This window comes from Passer domesticus, chromosome Z (genome assembly GCF_036417665.1).
Source record: "Passer domesticus isolate bPasDom1 chromosome Z, bPasDom1.hap1, whole genome shotgun sequence".
NCBI lineage: Eukaryota > Metazoa > Chordata > Aves > Passeriformes > Passeridae > Passer > Passer domesticus.
This window is the reverse complement of record NC_087512.1, coordinates 41,356,149-41,373,538: the sequence shown is the minus strand read 5'-3', so window position 1 is coordinate 41,373,538 and position 17,390 is coordinate 41,356,149. Positions and strand designations below refer to the sequence as shown.

The following is a 17,390-nucleotide window of genomic DNA, read 5'->3' as shown; positions in this document are numbered from 1 at the left end:
TGCAGGATATGTTAGCACCACCAAGAAGCATACTCAATAGCAAATGTGTAAGATACTTACATACATTAAATTGGCAGTTAAGAGAACATCACAGATGAAAATAAAATCAACTGTAAAACATATTTGATCAGAAAGAAAAAGACAGACATACTGGCTACCAGGGTCTCTTTCCTTCCGTTCTACCACACTTGCAGCTCAGAGTAGTACATTGGAAGTACTTTCTTCAGTGCTTACCTTCCAACACATGGGATGTTGAAAAGGATCAGAAATGGGATGCTCATTCGATTCAAAGGGGAAATACTGCACAACTAGCACTTTGAAGAGATATTGAGTTTGACATTCATTCAACAGCCTCCAGGCTTTATTTATAATGCAAAAGATATTTTACGAATGTTCTCCTCTATATTCAGCATGTTATCCCCCTATCTCCCAAGGTTATTCTTCACCACACAAGATCTTCTCATCTTCCAGCTCAAGATTTAGCAAACTGTTGCCCTTCCTGCCATTTCCACCTTTTATTCATAGTCATGGAAATGCATGCCCTTACATCGGTAAAGTTTATCACTTTCTCTTATCCTTTCTCTCTGATAGCCAATTTTATCCACCTAGAATAAGAGAAATATATAAATATTTTTCCTACCTGTAAAGTCAAAATTCAATAATATATGCCAAACCAGTATGGAGACACTTGGGGATTTTTACAATATTTATGCAAAACTTTTTCAGATATCCTAACTTAGATTATAAATATTTTATGAAAAGTCTGACATTGTTTTGTAAACTGTTGTCTGCTCCTGTTGTACGGCAATCCTGAATCTTGCAAAAGCTGCATGATACACAGAACTCTAAAGATAAAAATTGATGCTTTGACTATTTTGTGACTTCATATATTCATCAAGTAAAATAAATTTTTCCTGTCTCTTCCTTTCTGAAAGATTTCATTGTTTTACCAGTATAGAAGTACCTGATAGACAAATGGCATAACAATGGTATTCAAGATGTTCAAGAACAAAGATTCTTCACACCTGCACCTTTTCAAAACACAACACCTGAGGAAAAGGTTTCAGAAATTCCCCCCCATAATATTTTTCAAAAACAAGATTAAGCCATTTGTTATTCAGAAATAATACTAGAAAAAGATTATCTTCTGTTCAGTGTGATTTTATTTCAAAGGTAGTAATGTCCTCTGATATTTTTGATGTGAGAAGATTGATTTAAAATAATTGATTTTCTGACACTTTTTCAAATGACAAAGTCAGGATAAAGAATTTTATTTCTGCACTGTACATCTGATATTATGACTCCCATTTCAGTCTATTGATTATTAAAAAAAAGTATTAAATGTACAGTGAGATGCACTTTTATTTTTGTTGACACAACTTACAAAAGTTATTTAAAAGTTCTTTGGTTTAGTGTTACATCTGTACTTTACAAAATTCTTCAAGACTTAGAATCATAGAATGGTTTGAGATGGAAAGCAATGATGGATCACCTAATTGCAACTCCCCTGTCATGGACACAGGCATTTTGCACTAGATATGTTTGTCCCAAGCTCCTTCCAAACTGACTTTGAACACTTTCAATGATGCAATTGCATAGTGTCTCTTCCTTATGAATAACTTAAACCTAAATCCCTTGTTTTATCACTGGTAAGGACTGTTCTGGTTCTGGTGGTTCTAGTAAAGAGTACTCATTTTTTTCCAAGATGCCTTACCTATTGGAACACTGCAATAAAGTCTCCATAGGTTACTTTTTTCAGGCTGAACAATCCCAACTCAGCTTGTCTGTGAAGACAGAAGAGCTGTTGTAACCCTGTGATCATTTTTGTGGCCCTCCCCTGGACTCACTCAAACAGGTCCATGGCTTTCTTGTGCTGGGGAGCCCAGATCTGGGTGTCAGACTTCATGTGGGGTCTCACAAGAATGGAGTAGAGGGGCAAATCCCCTTCCCTCGCTATGCTGCTCACACTTATTTTCATGCAGGTCAGGAGTCTCATGTCCAATTTCTCATCCAGTAGTATCCCCAAGGTTTTGTCTGTTCTCAATAAAGTCATCCCTCAATTTTACAATTCTCCAAATTTGCCTACCATAAGAGCTGTTTAATATTCAAATATCACTTCCTGTAAGCTCATAAGCATTGCATTCTCAAGGTCAAGAAAGTGAAAAAAAGGACAGACAACCGACAGAGTTTAACATGAAACTCCTGTCAAAATGCACTTTGTTAATTTCTGTGATGTAGTTATGTTATTTGATGGAGGTAATTTTACTTTCTAAAACCTAGACCATTCAAATCTGACTTACAAATAATCAAAAGAGTTGTCCCCAAACATTTTTTCACACTGAATAAGTAGAGTGTGCAACGTTTCACTCAGCTGGACACTGCTATCAGGCAACATGCAAGCTATGCAATATATCAGTATCTATAAACAATCCCAAACCAAACCAAATCAAACAAAACCATACCAAACCAAATCAAACCAAAGCAAACTAAATCCTCTCCCACAGCCCCAAACCTAGAGAATCATGGAATCATGGAATTCTACTGTTGGAAAAGACCTCCAAGGTCATTGAGTGTAAATATTAATCTTATATTGTCATGTTGCAGTGGTTTTAAGACCAGACAGAAATTAAACTTCAAATAAGCCACTGCCCTTTCATCTGCCCATTTTGGTAAGGGAGGGACAATAGCAGAGATTATGGATTGAGTTAAGAATTTACTGAAAGGACATAGCAGTGGAATAAGACATATAAACATCAAACACCGTCTATATTAATTGCAAAAGTTTACAAAAACAAAGCAAAACAAATAATCCCTGAAGACCTAATACAAAATTAACCAGTTAAACTAACTGGTTTGTCTTCTTACCATACTGATTTGTTTCAACATCAAAACTTTCTCAGCTTTTCTGTAAAAATGAAATCACTTTGAGAAACATGCCCAGACAGTGGGGTGGCAGTGGCAGCAGCAGAGGCAACAGAGGTCAAGTCTGGGAATGAGCATTAGTTTCCTCTGGGACATCCAAGCAGCAGCCTAGAGCTCTGTTCACACCTGGAAGCCCTTGTGGGTTATTTGAACATCTCCAGGGAGCATGAACAACCCAGAGTGTGTGTCTGAGGGTGCAACTACTCTCCTGGCTCCTGAGACAAATACACCTGATGTTTTTTGCTTTCTGAGTTAGAACAGACTGAGTAATGATTTCAATATGGTCAAAAGCCATTGCTAGCAGCAGCATGGCTCCCAGATGGAGCTCCCTAAGAAGAATGAAAGCGTCCAAGTCTTCAGTTGCAGGGACTGCTTGAGCCTGGCATTAATATGGATGGACAGCACAAGCGACAGTGCAGTGTGACTTAAGAAGATGATCAGCTCAGCCTAGTGGCTAAACTTGAAGAGGAAGGGGAGAGCCTAAGGCCTATCAAGGAGTGTGAGAAAGAAACAGACCGCTGGAGTCACATCCTTCAATCCATTAGAGAAATGCAGTGAATGGAAGTTCGACAAGAAAGCCCAGGTACGACTGGCCAGTGCACATTGCCAGCTCGTGTACAGCCTCTTATCCACCAGCATCTTCAAGTCCTTTTTGGCAGGGCAGCTCTTGCTCATTTTATCCCTCAGACTGTGTTGATACCAGTGGCTGCCTCAACTCTTGTGCAGCACCTTACACTTGGTTGTTGATCACTACCCTCTGAATACAGCCATCCAACCACTTCCTTATCCATCTAACAGTCCACCCATTGAATCCATCTTTCTCTCTAATTTATTGTTGTGGTGGATGGTGTCAAAGTAAGTCCTGTAAATGACAGATAAATTATGCCTGTAGCCTTTCCCTTGTCCACTGATGGAGTCACTCCATTATAGAATGCTGCTAGGTTGGTCAGGAAGCACTTTCCCTTGGTGAACCTTTGCTTGCTAACTGTCCTGAAAATCACTTCACTGTCCTTCTTGCCTTAACATCACTTGTAAGAGGATCTGTTCTAACAGCTTCCCAAGCACAGAGGAGAGGCTGACAACCGGATAATTTTCAGGGTCCTCCTTTTTACCCTTAAAAATAGGTACAATATTTCTCTTTTTCCAGTCACCTGGGACTTCAGCTTATTGCCATAGCTTTTCAAATATGGAGAGTGGCTTGGCAACTACTTAGCCAATGCCCTTAGAACTCTGGTGTGCATCTTATTGGGTCCTGTACTCTTGAGCACATTTACGTTCCTCAGGTGGTCACAACCTGATCTTTGTGTGGGTGGGAGCTTTTTTCCCCAGTACCCACCCTTCTGTCCCCATCCACTTGGGAGATGTGGGAGTAGAAGTTGCCCTTGAACACTGAGTCAAAGTTGTTGAGTTACATTGTCCTTGCCCTCATGCACTGTTATCAGTTTACTGTTGTTGTTTATCAGGGGGAGAATACCTTTTTTACTTCTCTTTTCTTTTAAAGCCCTCCCAGTTATTCTCTTTGCATCTTTTTGCATTCAGTTTTAGCTTCACCTTTGCTTTCCTCACTCCATCCCTACATATCCAAAATTAGTATCTTGCTTTCCTTGCTCAATTTATTGTTCCTGGGGATTGCTAACTCTTGCACTCTATGAAAAACTTCCTTCAAGATCTTCCAGCTCTGTTTTCTCCTTTGTCTCTGAGGGAAGTCTTCCAGGGGATCCTACTATTTCCCTTAAGAGCTGGAAGTCTGCTTTCCTAAAGTTCAGAGATCAAAATTTACTCCTTACCTGATACATATTCCTCAGAACTGAAAACTCCAAAGTACATGGTCATTGCAGGCCAGGCTGTCTCCAATCAACTCATTCTGGTGACCATCAGATCCAGTAATGAAAAAACCTGTAATGTGCTGAAAAAAGCAGGGGGCTGCAACCTGGCAGCCAAAGAAAAGACTGACCTGGAGAATGTGGACATTGATCCTGCTACCTCTCAGATGCTAAGTATTCTACCATTTGAGCTAATCCCTTCCCCGAAATCTTGCTAATTAGTATGAAAAAGATATATAAGTGTTGCAGGAGCCCTAATTTAAACTAGTTATTCTAATCAATAAATGTATTATTTATATTTTTGCCTTTTCCTTTTTAGTTAGAATACTTACTGTTTAGACACTGGAAAATTATTTTCATGACCTATGTATGTATAGGTAGTTCTAAAATAAGTGCATTTTTCCTGCACTTAAAATTTATGCATTTTGTTACACAAATTCCTTAAAGAACGCTGGCTACCTTTCTTTTATAAATCAGCGAGCAGAAAGAAACTGTAATTTTGTAATTCAGGAGCTCCTATGGAGAGTAAGTGATTTCCAACCTATCTATACCTGATTTGAGTAACTGATTAATTGAGGTGGCTGACTGTGTGAGGAATTCTGTAGCTGTCAATAATGAAACAAGAAGCTCAGGACCACACATATAAGCCAGTACTTCTACACATGTGTGTGACTTCTGTTGACTCAAAGTTATAACACCTGAGACTAGTGATGCAAGAAGTTCAAAAGGATTTCCCTTCCTCTTTATTTCATGTTTTCTGAAATTGGAGTATGAAAATCTCTGTGGTCACTGAACACTTTCACACTGCATCAGATTGCCTGACAGCATGGCAGTCTTATGGGTGATAGGAAAACCTAAATGTTTTATCTCTTCAGTCTTATGCCTATTTCCGTTTGTGATTTGTCTTTTGAGTCTTCATCCCCATACTGACACACAGTACTTACACATATGTGGCAAAGATGACTACTAAAGATGGAAAAATCTTTTACAATTCTTCCTCCATCGTATGACATTGTGTGTGTTAGGTAAGAACAGGTATTGCTTGTTTAGTTAAAGATTCAACAATTCTGAATAATAATCTAAAGCTAAAAACAAGTGTGCAAATGTAGTACTAGAAATCTTAGAGAAATCTTTGAGTTAGTATGGAATCTAATTTACAAAGTCTTGAAAAAATAATTGTGAACACAGGGCATCAAAAGTGAAAACTCTTAAATACTGAGTTAATTGCACTTGATTTTGAAGTCAATGAAAGATGCAGCCTTGCATACAGGTAATTCTACTGAATGGGCAATTCTTGTAATCTGCGTTTAATTTAGCTTTTTAAAAAATATCTGGATACTCTGAGCAGTTACTGAAATTCATAAGGGCTACCACTGACCAACGTTTTTAGTGTAGTACAACAGTAACTTCTACAAACAGATGTTAAATAACATTCATTTGATAAGAATAAGAAGTAAAAAAAATTAAGAAAATAAAAAGTAAGTAAATAAATGTAAAAACTTTCAACCAGAACAGAAAGTTCATCTTTATTCTTCATAAAAAGACATTCTGAAAATGGGGGAAGAAGGGAAATAAAAAAAATTGTACCGTTGTTAAAAAATAACATTTAAAAATATGAAAAGAAAAATTAAGACATTTGCTAATCTATTGTGAAGGTTGTTTCCATAAAATTGCAAAACTAAGAAATTCCATGCAAAATACAGTTCACAAAAACAGATAGTATTTCTTCTTTTTCTTTTTTTTACATTATTAAAAATATTCAGAATATAGCTACCAGTTGTTTCAATAATTAAATAATGGATGATCAGACCAGGGCTTTCCCTAAAAAACCACAAAAGGGCATTGCCTCATGCAGTTTTTGTTCAATTTCTTGACATATATCAAATAAACCCCAAAATTTATAGCATACCTCTCATGGAACTGAATAGCAACATGGTATATTCTTTCTTTTGTTAGGTTTTCGCAAATAAACACTAAACATGACAGAATAAACACTGAACACGGTGGCAGAAAAGTCCTTCAACTTATATTATATAACCTTTTTTCTCTGGTAACCTTAAAAGAAGTTCTAGTTAGAATTCAAAATGAATAAACCAATTTCAGAGGAAAGACATCTCATATTAAACTATTATGCTCATTTACCATCTTGAAAAATACAGAAATAAAATATATCAACCTATTTCATATTCATGCCTGACGAATAGAATAGAATAGAATAGAATAGAATAGAATAGAATAGAATAGAATAGAATAGAATAGAATAGTCCAGTTGGAATGAACCTTCATCAATAATTCACTCCAAATGCCTGACCGCTTTAGGACTGACAGAGTTACATCACATACAGATTTTTGATATCATTTGTAAGTCACATGTCTTCAAGCTCTCCCTAAAATCCCTGTGAGGAAATAAAACCCAAATTTTTTCTTTGTTGGTTGTTTTTGGTTGTTTTTTGTTATTTTGTTGGATTTTTTTTTAATATTACTAAGTGATGAAGCCCAGAAAACTTCACAATATTTCATAGAACTATATTTATATCAGCTGAAAAAACATGAACTCTAGCTGTGTGCAAACACAAGGAGAAAGGCAAGATAAGTTTTTATCATGATGAATCTGAATAGACCCACATAGATATAGTATCTTTTAGTCTTGCTTTTGGGAAGAAGAATAATGTTTCAAAGCTAACGCTGAAAGATATTCTATAAATTTCGAATACACAACAATCACCTTATAAGAAATCACAGAAATATGAAAATTGCAGAGACAGTTTATTGTTTAAATGATGAATGATGTGCCTGTCTTGAGATACCTTTTTTCCTGATACTAAAAGTCTTTTTATAGGAATCTGACATAAATCTAACCATTTTGCCACATAGTAATGACTAATGAAATATCAACTCTCCTTTTGTTGTGTAGTACTTATTTTCACTTTCTGAAAATTTTGTTTTCTTTACCAGGTCTCCTTTGATGTGCCAATACTTAAGTCTTGGTAGAGAAAATCTACTAAGTCAAATAATTTTAAATTATTAGATGATTTAAAATGTACACCATCATGGATTCAGAAATATTTCCAACTACGCTTCCACATGATGTACTTTATTAATTGTCCATTTATGCCTGAGGAGGTGTTGAGACTGAAATATTATAGTTTATAACTTAAAACATCTTCATGAAGGACTTTTGCCTATTATAGCAAAACTGTGTTACAAAAGCTGCAGAGAAGACCCCCACACCCTAAATGGAGCCCTGACTGAGGCCCTACACCGCTCACTGATGAAGATAAGCAAAGTAACATCTCCGGGCTGGGGGAGAAGAGTGAATTCACAGCGCACAGGCTCAGCACCTTCGGAGGGGAGGCCGCAGCCCAGGGCTTTCAGCTGCCGGCCCGCACCGGCCTCACACGAAGGGGGAGAGGCTCCGGGCTGTGGGGAAAGGGCTCTGGCGAGAGGCAGTGACCCCATCCTGGCCGTGCAGAGGGCTCAGCCCAGGGGCCCCTCGGCCCCGGGGGAGCTGCAGCCGCACGAAGGACACAGGGGTGCCATGGCCTGCCGCAGGATCCCCCGAGGGCTCCCGGCCCTGCCCCGGTGCCGCAGAGCCGCGGGGCTGCAGGGGACGGGGCCCGACCGGGGCCCTGCGAGGGCGGCACCTGGGCGTCCCCACCGGCCCGCAGGTACGGTCATCCACGGATTCCATCCATCCAGCGTGCCGTGCTGGCACGGCAGCCGCAGATGTCATTTCTAAAGGTGATATGGTTCTACCTAACCCGTGTCGCTCTCTCCCTACCACCCATCCTACACCCACTCTTTTTCTTTTTTCTTTTTTCTTTTTTCTCTTTCTTTCTTTCTTTCTTTCTTTCTTTCTTTCTTTCTTTCTTTCTTTCTTTCTTTCTTTCTTTCTTTCTTTCTTTCTTTCTTTCTTTCTTTCTTTCTTTCTTTCTTTCTTTCTTTCTTTCTTTCTTTCTTTCTTTCTTTCTTTCTTTCTTTCTTTCTTTCTCTTTCTTTCTTTCTTTCTTTCTTTCTTTCTTTCTTTCTTTCTTTCTTTCTTTCTTTCTTTCTTTCTTTCTTTCTTTCTTTCTTTCTTTCTTTCTCTTTCTTTCTTTCTTTCTTTCTTTCTTTCTTTCTTTCTTTCTTTCTTTCTTTCTTTCTTTCTTTCTCTCTCTCTCTCTCTCTCTTCTCTCTTTCTCTCTTTCTCTCTTTCTTTCTCTTTCTCTCTTTCTCTTTCCTCTCTCTCTTTCTTTCTTTCTCTCTCTCTTTCTCTCTCTCTCTTTCTCTCTTTCTCTTTCCTCTCTCTCTTTCTTTCTTTCTCGCTCTTTTTCTCTCTTTCTCTCTTTCTCTCTCTCTTTTCTCTCTCTCTTTCTCGCTTTCTTTCTTTTTCTCTCTTTCTCTCTTTCTCTCTTTCTCTTTGTTTCTTTCTCTCTTCCTTCCACCACTTCCTTCCACCACTTCCTTCCACCACTTCCTTCTGCCACTTCCTTCCTTCCACCACTTCCTTCTTTTCTTTTCTTTCTTTTCTTTTCTTTTCTTTTCTTTTCTTTTCTTTTCTTTTCTTTTCTTTTCTTTTCTTTTCTTTTCTTTTCTTTTCTTTTCTTTTCTTTTCTTTTCTTTTCTTTTCTTTTCTTTTCTTTTCTTTTCTTTTCTTTTTTCTTCCTTTCCTTTCCTTTCCTTTCCTTTCCTTTCCTTTCCTTTTCCTTTCCTTTCCTTTCCTTTCCTTTCCTTTCCTTTCCTTTCCTTTCCTTTCCTTTCCTTTCCTTTCCTTTCCTTTCCTTTCCTTTCCTTTCCTTTCCTTTCCTTTCCTTTCCTTTCCTTTCCTTTCCTTTCCTTTTCCTTTCCTTTCCTTTCCTTTCCTTTCCTTTCCTTTCTTTCCCTTTCCCTTTCCCTTTCCCTTTCCCTTTCCCTTTCCCTTTCCCTTTCCCTTTCCCTTTCCCTTTCCCTTTCCCTTTCCCTTTCCCTTTCCCTTTCCCTTTCCCTTTCCCTTTCCCTTTCCCTTTCCCTTTCCCTTTTCCCTTTCCCTTTCCCTTTCCTAAAAAATATCAATCTTTTGGCACCAAGATCTAACCTCATTTGGGTTTCATCATGTTTTTGGGTATATTTTGAACATTTCTGGTTTTGATTCATAGAGACTTATTTTCGTCCCCTGTGTTTAAACTGAATCATAAGAGGAAGTATGTGAGAATAGTCATATTTCAGGATCCTTAGTTCATGTTATGCTGTAACATTCTGACAATGGAACCATTAAGCTGGTCTTGGTGTCAGAAAATATTTTTTATGAACCAATCTGTCTGATTAAAAAATAATAAACAGAACTTTTCTCCAAATTCAGCATTATTTTGAAAAGTTGTTGTTTCTGTGTCCTTACTGTCCTATAAAGATTAATTCTCTAGGTTACTCATGAAAATATAGACTCATGATAGCCACCTCAAAGTAAGAAATTTTTTTTTTTAGACAGAGAAATTCTGGAGAAAAAAGAAGGCTTTTGAATAAAGCAATAAACCCTTTTTTGCAAAGATAAAGGATCCACAGTAGTTATTTTTTTCAACATGTAAGCTGTGTCAGAAGGAGTATTCCTGCAGCTTCATAAGCTAGTTCCAAATCTAGATATCTCCAGATCTAGGTATCTTACATGTGAGCAGCTGTATGAAGCCATGAAGCTTATGTCTGAAGCATTACAATAGTACTGCTAAAAAAGACTGCACCAGAAGTCTGTCCTCCATAGAACTGTATGGAAAGTGTCTGAAACAAATTTCTTTATGGTTTCCTTTGTGCTAAGACATGACAATAGACGGGGAGGGGGGGGGCGGGGGGTGGTGCGGGGGGGCAATAATTTTCTGAGGTAGTATTATTTTTTGCATACTCACGTAAAACCAACTGACTTTACATGCTCTCGTTTACTGGTGTGGATTGCTTCCAGATGCCTTTCACTGTTATTTTATTATGCATACACCTGCTCTGTCCCTCCATTCCCCATTCTTCATAGGGGGCTTTCAGCAATAAAATGTGGCATGTTTGCTGTTCTAAGCAAATTATCAAAATAGGTTTTGATTGATATGGTGGATTGTAACTTGGCATAGAACTTTATATCACAGATTGTGATAGCTTCAATAGGTATTTTCCCTTTTCTATTGAACTTTGGCTGTTAACCTTTTCTGGGAATTGTGATTCTGTAGGAGGAGTATTCACTTAAGCATAAAAGATTTGGTAGAAGATTCCTAAAGGGATTTGATAAAAATTCCTCTGATTAAAAGGGTATCTTGCAATTTATTTTTGACTTTGTTAATTTATTTAAAATTAATTGCCTGATAGACAGAGTGATGATTTACTCATGAACTGGTCTTCATAGTCCTGTCATGTTCTGTGGTACTGTTCAACAGCTACAAAATGAAGCCTCTATCTGAATTGGAAGCTTGTGTTTTCTGAGAGGTAGAATTTTGGAGTGAGTTGCTGTGCAGTGGAGTGAGTTGCTGTGCAGTGGTTGCTAAGCATGCTTCTGCACATACCCTTTAGCAGCTGTTACAGACACTGTAGAGTTATGCAGGCAGATTGGGAGGATCTCTATATCATCCCCTAGTGTTTACTTGCCCTTAATCTCTTTTTGTAGCAGAGTTATGAAATGTATGAAATGTGAGTTATGAAGCTTGAATTAAATAAATCTTTTCTACATTCAAATGCTCTTGCATTTTACATTTTATAATTTCTTCTGTTATAACAGGCTTCTTGAAATTCCCTCACTTCATACATGTACTGGTCTGGAACATGGTCCAGCCATTAGGGGTCACAGTAAGAGAATCATGGAGGATTTTAATCCTTTTCAAATTGTGTATTAAACTTTATTTTCCTTTTGTTCTGGTTTGGGTTTTTGGTTTTTATGGGTTTTTTTTACCCTACTAGCATTTTATAATCTTTTAGGTGATGTAAAATTCCCAGGGCAGTAGCCATCCTAGTAATATCATGCAGCAGGGAAAAGCAGGAGGGTACCATGTATCCAGAGATTACTGACCCTTAGCTTAACTAAGAGATAACTTTGACATCTCCATGGTTGTCTTTTATAACTGGAAATGGGTATGTGACTTATCAAGTCAGCTGTTATCTTTTGTTTGTGACTCAGTTCTCAGTAACTATAGAAGAAAGTTTCTCTTCAGTAAGGCAGTGGTAAGGATGATGAAAAAAGCCTGTCTGTCTACTATACAGAAGTATAGTTCATGTGTGTCTTGTACCAGAGCATAAACTGACAACTATTTAGACAAATGCATGGCATGTGACATGCTAGAAAATAAAAACTGTAGAAAAAATACTATTTGATGTATCTGATTCTCAGCTGTACCTTGAGAAATGTTTGTGAACACACTCTCTACTAATTTGTCAAGACCTGCCTACTATCTGTCTTGAAGTCTGCACTTGGCACTTTTTTTTCAGGGAAATGAAATTAAATTTGCAGTGTCTTTTTCTGAGAATGCATCACAGCCATATCTGTGGATCACTCATTCTCTTTAAATTTTTCTGAAGGAATAAGCCTCCATTAAAATAGTGGAAGATCCAAAGTGACCTTCAGGGAGTGATGCTCTTAAGTCAAGACTTGTATATGTTGGGCCAAACACAGACTAGATTCAACCTCCCAAGAAATTAATTATTTCATTTCAGTTTATAATTTTGTTTATTAAACAAGAAATTAAGTGACTGATTTAATTTTCCAACTGCTATTATCATAATTTTTTTTCTGCACTTAATGATGTTACTGTTACAGTGATCATCTTGTATATCTTGCGAGACTGCTGATGTAGTGGCTCCAAGAAAGTTAGTAGACTACAACAATTAGTAACAGGAGCCAAACCAATCACCAACACAAATACCCCAAAGTACTGGTGTTTCAACAACAAAAGCACATGAAAGTAAAACTTATGTTTTATAAAAGCTATTCTTGTTAAAGTGAGACAGATGAAGACACTTGTTTAAAAAAACACACAAAAATCACAGATGCAGATTTGAAAATATTTAGGGGAAGATGCTTGCTGTTTTAAGGACTGAATTTCTACCCTACAATTACTGATCCTATGTAAAACTATTATTTGTTCTAATTAATTAAAAATATTGTCACATGGTCTGTTCTTTACAGAAAAACCTAGGTATGGACATGCACAATTCTCTTCAGATTTTATTCAACATGTATTAGGTTTATTCATGTTAGACATCTTTTGTGCTCCAATATCTTGAATGCATTTCAGAGAAAATGTCTCCATAGAGGATGCATGCATTTCAGTTCTAGTACATCTGTTCGTGCATTTGAAAGTGACATAAGAATTATAAGTTCTTAAAATGAATTTTTTTATTCCAGCATTATGTTTATTAGACAAAAATATCAGGGTAGAGATAAAAACAGCATTAAAAACCATCTGTTTTACTGGTTTTGACTATGAGGGGAAATGCAAGCAATTTTTTCTGATCTTTTATAAAAATGTCAAATTAGGTAATTTTAGGAACAAGATTAAAAATTTGTTTCAACTAAGAACAACATAACTTGTTAACTGTACATAAGTTTCTTGTTTACAGACTAGTTAGAAGCTCATCAAATATATGTGACTCCACTGTATGGTCTTTTTCATAATCATTGTGTATCAATAGCCTTCATAAGAATCTAAATTTGAGTAAAACCATGTTTATGTAAATCTACATGGTATAAATTTGGAAGCATTAATTTTGTTATTCAGTATGACCTACATCTTTTGCTAATGATATGGTGTAATTCTTTTGTCAGTGTAGCTTTTGCTGTTTGCAATAACTGAGGATGTGTAACCTACTGATTACAGACCATTTCAATTCAGTCATTAGATGAGAAAAAAAAAAAACAAACAACATTTACCCTTCTCTGGTATTGTTCAACAGCTACAAAATGAAACCTCTATCTGAATTGGAAACTTAGGTAGCAATTATGGAGCACTCTACCTGCCACAGCTACAATCTCAGTCAAACGTCCTTAACTTCTTTTTTAAGAGACTGTCTCTTTAGAGGTTTAATTTGGGGATAGTCTTGTTTTTATAACTTCCCATTTCATTGATCTTTTTTCTAAATATAAATGGGATGCTTTATGTTGCAGCTCTTTTTCAGCAAACAGGCAATTTATGTTGCTATTTAATAACATTGTACTCCCTGAGTATAGGATAGTATTTGTATTAGTGAAATAGGCATAGGTAGGCATGCAGTAATCTAGCATAACAGCAAAGAATTTTCATTATTATTGTTTATTTTACATACACACTGATGGTTGTCTGTATTTTTTATATATGTGTAAACATATACTATACAATATAGTGAAAGAGCTTAAAAACAAGGAAAGCTGCAAATATTTACTACATTTTACACACAGCTAGAGTATTGTGTGAAAAGGGAGGTAGGATTAAGTTTCATGTGTCAAAAATGTAGAAGAGGAACTGAGGTGTAAACTGATGGTCACCTCAGTATATTTCATTTGGCACATATATAGTAATAACATGTGGTGGATGATCTAACAAGCATATATAGTGAAGAATCTGTACCTTTTTATTCAGTGGGAAGCAGCACCACAAAAACACAAAAATTAAACAGGGGTAGTGTTAAAGCAGGGAGAGAAATTTTCGGAAGCTGATGACCACCAATGGAATGGTGATTTGATAGCTGGTCAGAAGATTCTAACTGCTACAGTTGATCTTTTTTAAAAGCCATGTCAATGTTTACAGTTGATGGAATGATTTTTCTCTAGGTACAGAAGAAACAGGTCTTCGAGCCATAAAGAAAATCTGGTTCAGCATTCAGCCTACCACCTTTCAATTCAGAGCTATCTTTCATTAAATTTAGTGAAATTAGAGTTAAGCTTTTAATAACATGTCCGATGGAAAATCTAGGAAAAAAGATCAGTAAAGTAACTAAGAATTTTCTGTTCTAAATATTAGTGAGCTCTCAAGAGCAACTGAGACAGCAGATTCATTTAATATGAGAATCTGTGATTGACACAACTTAGTACAACAGAATCAGGCACATAAATATTTCCTAGTGATGTTTGAGTATATCAGTAGAGTGATCCTGGCTATTCATGGCATGGGATGGATAGACTCTTGGCAGGTAGCAATGTCTTGTACTATATTGCTCCTAATAATTATCCTAACATGTGTTTCATGCAAAAAAACCAGTCAACAGAAATAAGAAAGAAGATATTGTCACAAAATTAGCATCTGTACTGTATATACATATACATATATATATATATACACACTTACATATATATATACTTACGTATATATATATATGTTCACTCATACATATGAGAAAGAGCTATTTAAGTTCTGATTTCCTTTGGACTGCTAGTTTAAAAAAAATCAAACTCAATTATTAGTCTAGAAAGCTAAGTAACACGCATCACAAATTTTCATGTCATTGGTAATCACATGTTTAGTCCATTCTTTACCTTTTTCATAAGCTTTGTAGTTATGTAGTTACAACTGATACTTACATCAAATGAAAAGTTTTCTTCCCAACAGAATATTCATCAGAATAGAATTCTCATGAAGCCTACAAGAGGAGAGCCCTGTGTTGGAGTTTAAGATTCTTCCTTTTGTTTCTTTCTGTCATGAAGTTTTCTCCCATATGTGTTGCTAGGTGACAGTAACAACTGGGTACTTATGAGAGACAAGAGAAGTGGTCACAGCTCAGGGGTGAGGTCCAGCTACTCTTTTTTTTTTTTTTTAACCTGGGGATTAGATTGCTCTGGGAAGGGCAGAGGTAGGTGAGAATTGTGCTGGGCGAGAGGGGTTGGGTGCAGCTCCTAGCACTCTTGCCTAGCTCCTGGCATTGGGAGGGGAGAGAGGCTATGACACTGTAGGGAGAATTCACCACCACTGTGGGATTCTGTCTGCAGCTGCCTTTCTTCTACCTTGAGTGTAGCTCTGTTGGTAAGAGCGGCCATTGTACTAGGACCTTGTAATCACCCTGCCTCACCAAATAGGGGATCCTTCTCCATCTGCTCGGGTGCCTCAAGGGAAACACTGTCATCCACAAGCTTCTTCTTTCCCCACTCATGGGAGCCTCTCTCTGCTGTGTTTGGGAGCTGGGCTGCCACTGCCCAGCCCCCCGCTCTTTGCCACTGCTCTGACTTCTTTCTGCTGCACTGTAGCCCCACACCCCCTGCCTACTGGACTGGACACTACATGCTAGTAAATATGTTATTCCTTTTCCCGTATCTTTGTCCCTTAATTTCAAAGTTATAAAAATTAGAGGGAGGGGGGGGTCATTCTCTCCATTCCAAGGGAGGTTTCCACCTTTCTTGGCATACACCTGCCTTTCAAACCAAGGCACTCTGATGATTGGAACTCAATTAAATCTAAGAGAAGGGATATAGGACAATGTTCCCTGGAAGCCTAAATTGCATCTCTATTATCTGTGCATATTTTTTACAGTATATAGTTTATCAGATATTCCTATATATCAATAACTTGCTGATTTCTGTAGAATATTAGAAATATTTTTCTGAGAAACTCTTGACTTCATTGGCTGTGGCAGTGGGGGTTTGAAATTTAGTCTCCCTGATTGTAGTAGTGAGATTTTGAAGATTATATGTTTAGTCTCTGCCTCCACCTGTCTTCCCGCCTTTTCTCCGTGGCAGTTATGATAATTCCAGATTCTTACCTGTCTATCCTTCAAAATCCTGCCCCTGCAGCCTGTCTGTCATAATTTGCTATATGCGTTTATCTAGGAGATTCACTGTCAGTTATGATCTTTCCCTTCTCTCATTGGCAGGTACCCTTCTCATTCCATTTTTTATTGGTATTACATTTACATTTGTCCCCCCAGATCCCTCCTATCTAACCCTTGATTCGTCAGACGGTCTTCTTCCGGGAATCCGCCACCCCCCCCCCCCAAATAAAAAAAAAAAAAAAAAAAAAAAAAAAAAAAAAAAAAAAAAAAAAAAAGCCGCTGTTTTTCTTGGTTTCCTGCTCTTTGCTGCCGCTCCCTCTTCCACGCCCCACCTGCACCCGTGTGGCGCTGTGTCCAGCCTCGGTGTCACTCCCGCTGTGGGAAGGAAGAGCACCCACATGGTGCTGCAGCTGCCCCATGGCGCTGCCTCAGCACCGCTCCTGCACAGGAAAGAATAAAGGCAGCTTGGAGAAGCAAGCAAAGAGTCCTTCCTTTTTCCTTTGCTCTGGTTCTTAGACGTGGATCTGCGTTTATCGGCCACTCCTGGCAGTCCGGGACCCCAGCGAGTGGTTGAACTGCGATCCTTCCTGCTGGCGGCCGAGGCAGGGCGCGGCCGCTCCTGACGCACGTGCCAAAGGCAAAAGGAGGTCGAGCTGTGAGGGCGACCGGCGCCACCGCCCCTCCCACGATCAGGACGCAATGTCAAGGTGCCATTGTGGACATAAGTAATTTGGAAAAATCTGTTGCAATTCCACACACAGTTCTACACATACATGGCATACATAGTATGTGTGTGTGTCTTTTCTCCATTGTAGGGAAAAATGTACATAATATACTTGAAACAGAAAGTTTGCAGCCCTATGGTGTGTTCATAATAACTTAAGACAAATAACAAAGAAAATGTAACTTGCCTCTCATTAAAAAACACCCAAAACAACAAAAAACCCCAAAAACAAACAAACAAAAACAACAACAACCCAACTCACTAAGCTG

The 17,390-nt window shown here is 37.7% G+C and overlaps 1 long non-coding RNA gene across 1 annotated transcript; it reads right to left on the bottom strand.

The window, feature by feature from the left end:
* Nucleotides 1–277: 277 nt before the first annotated feature.
* On the bottom strand, nucleotides 278–16,620 carry LOC135290799 (uncharacterized). Its single transcript, XR_010353623.1, has 4 exons — nucleotides 15,217–16,620; nucleotides 4,710–4,828; nucleotides 1,715–1,784; nucleotides 278–605 (listed from the first exon to the last, which is right to left on the bottom strand). It is a non-coding gene; the product is annotated as an uncharacterized LOC135290799 (long non-coding RNA).
* Between the last annotated feature and the right edge of the window lie 770 nt (nucleotides 16,621–17,390).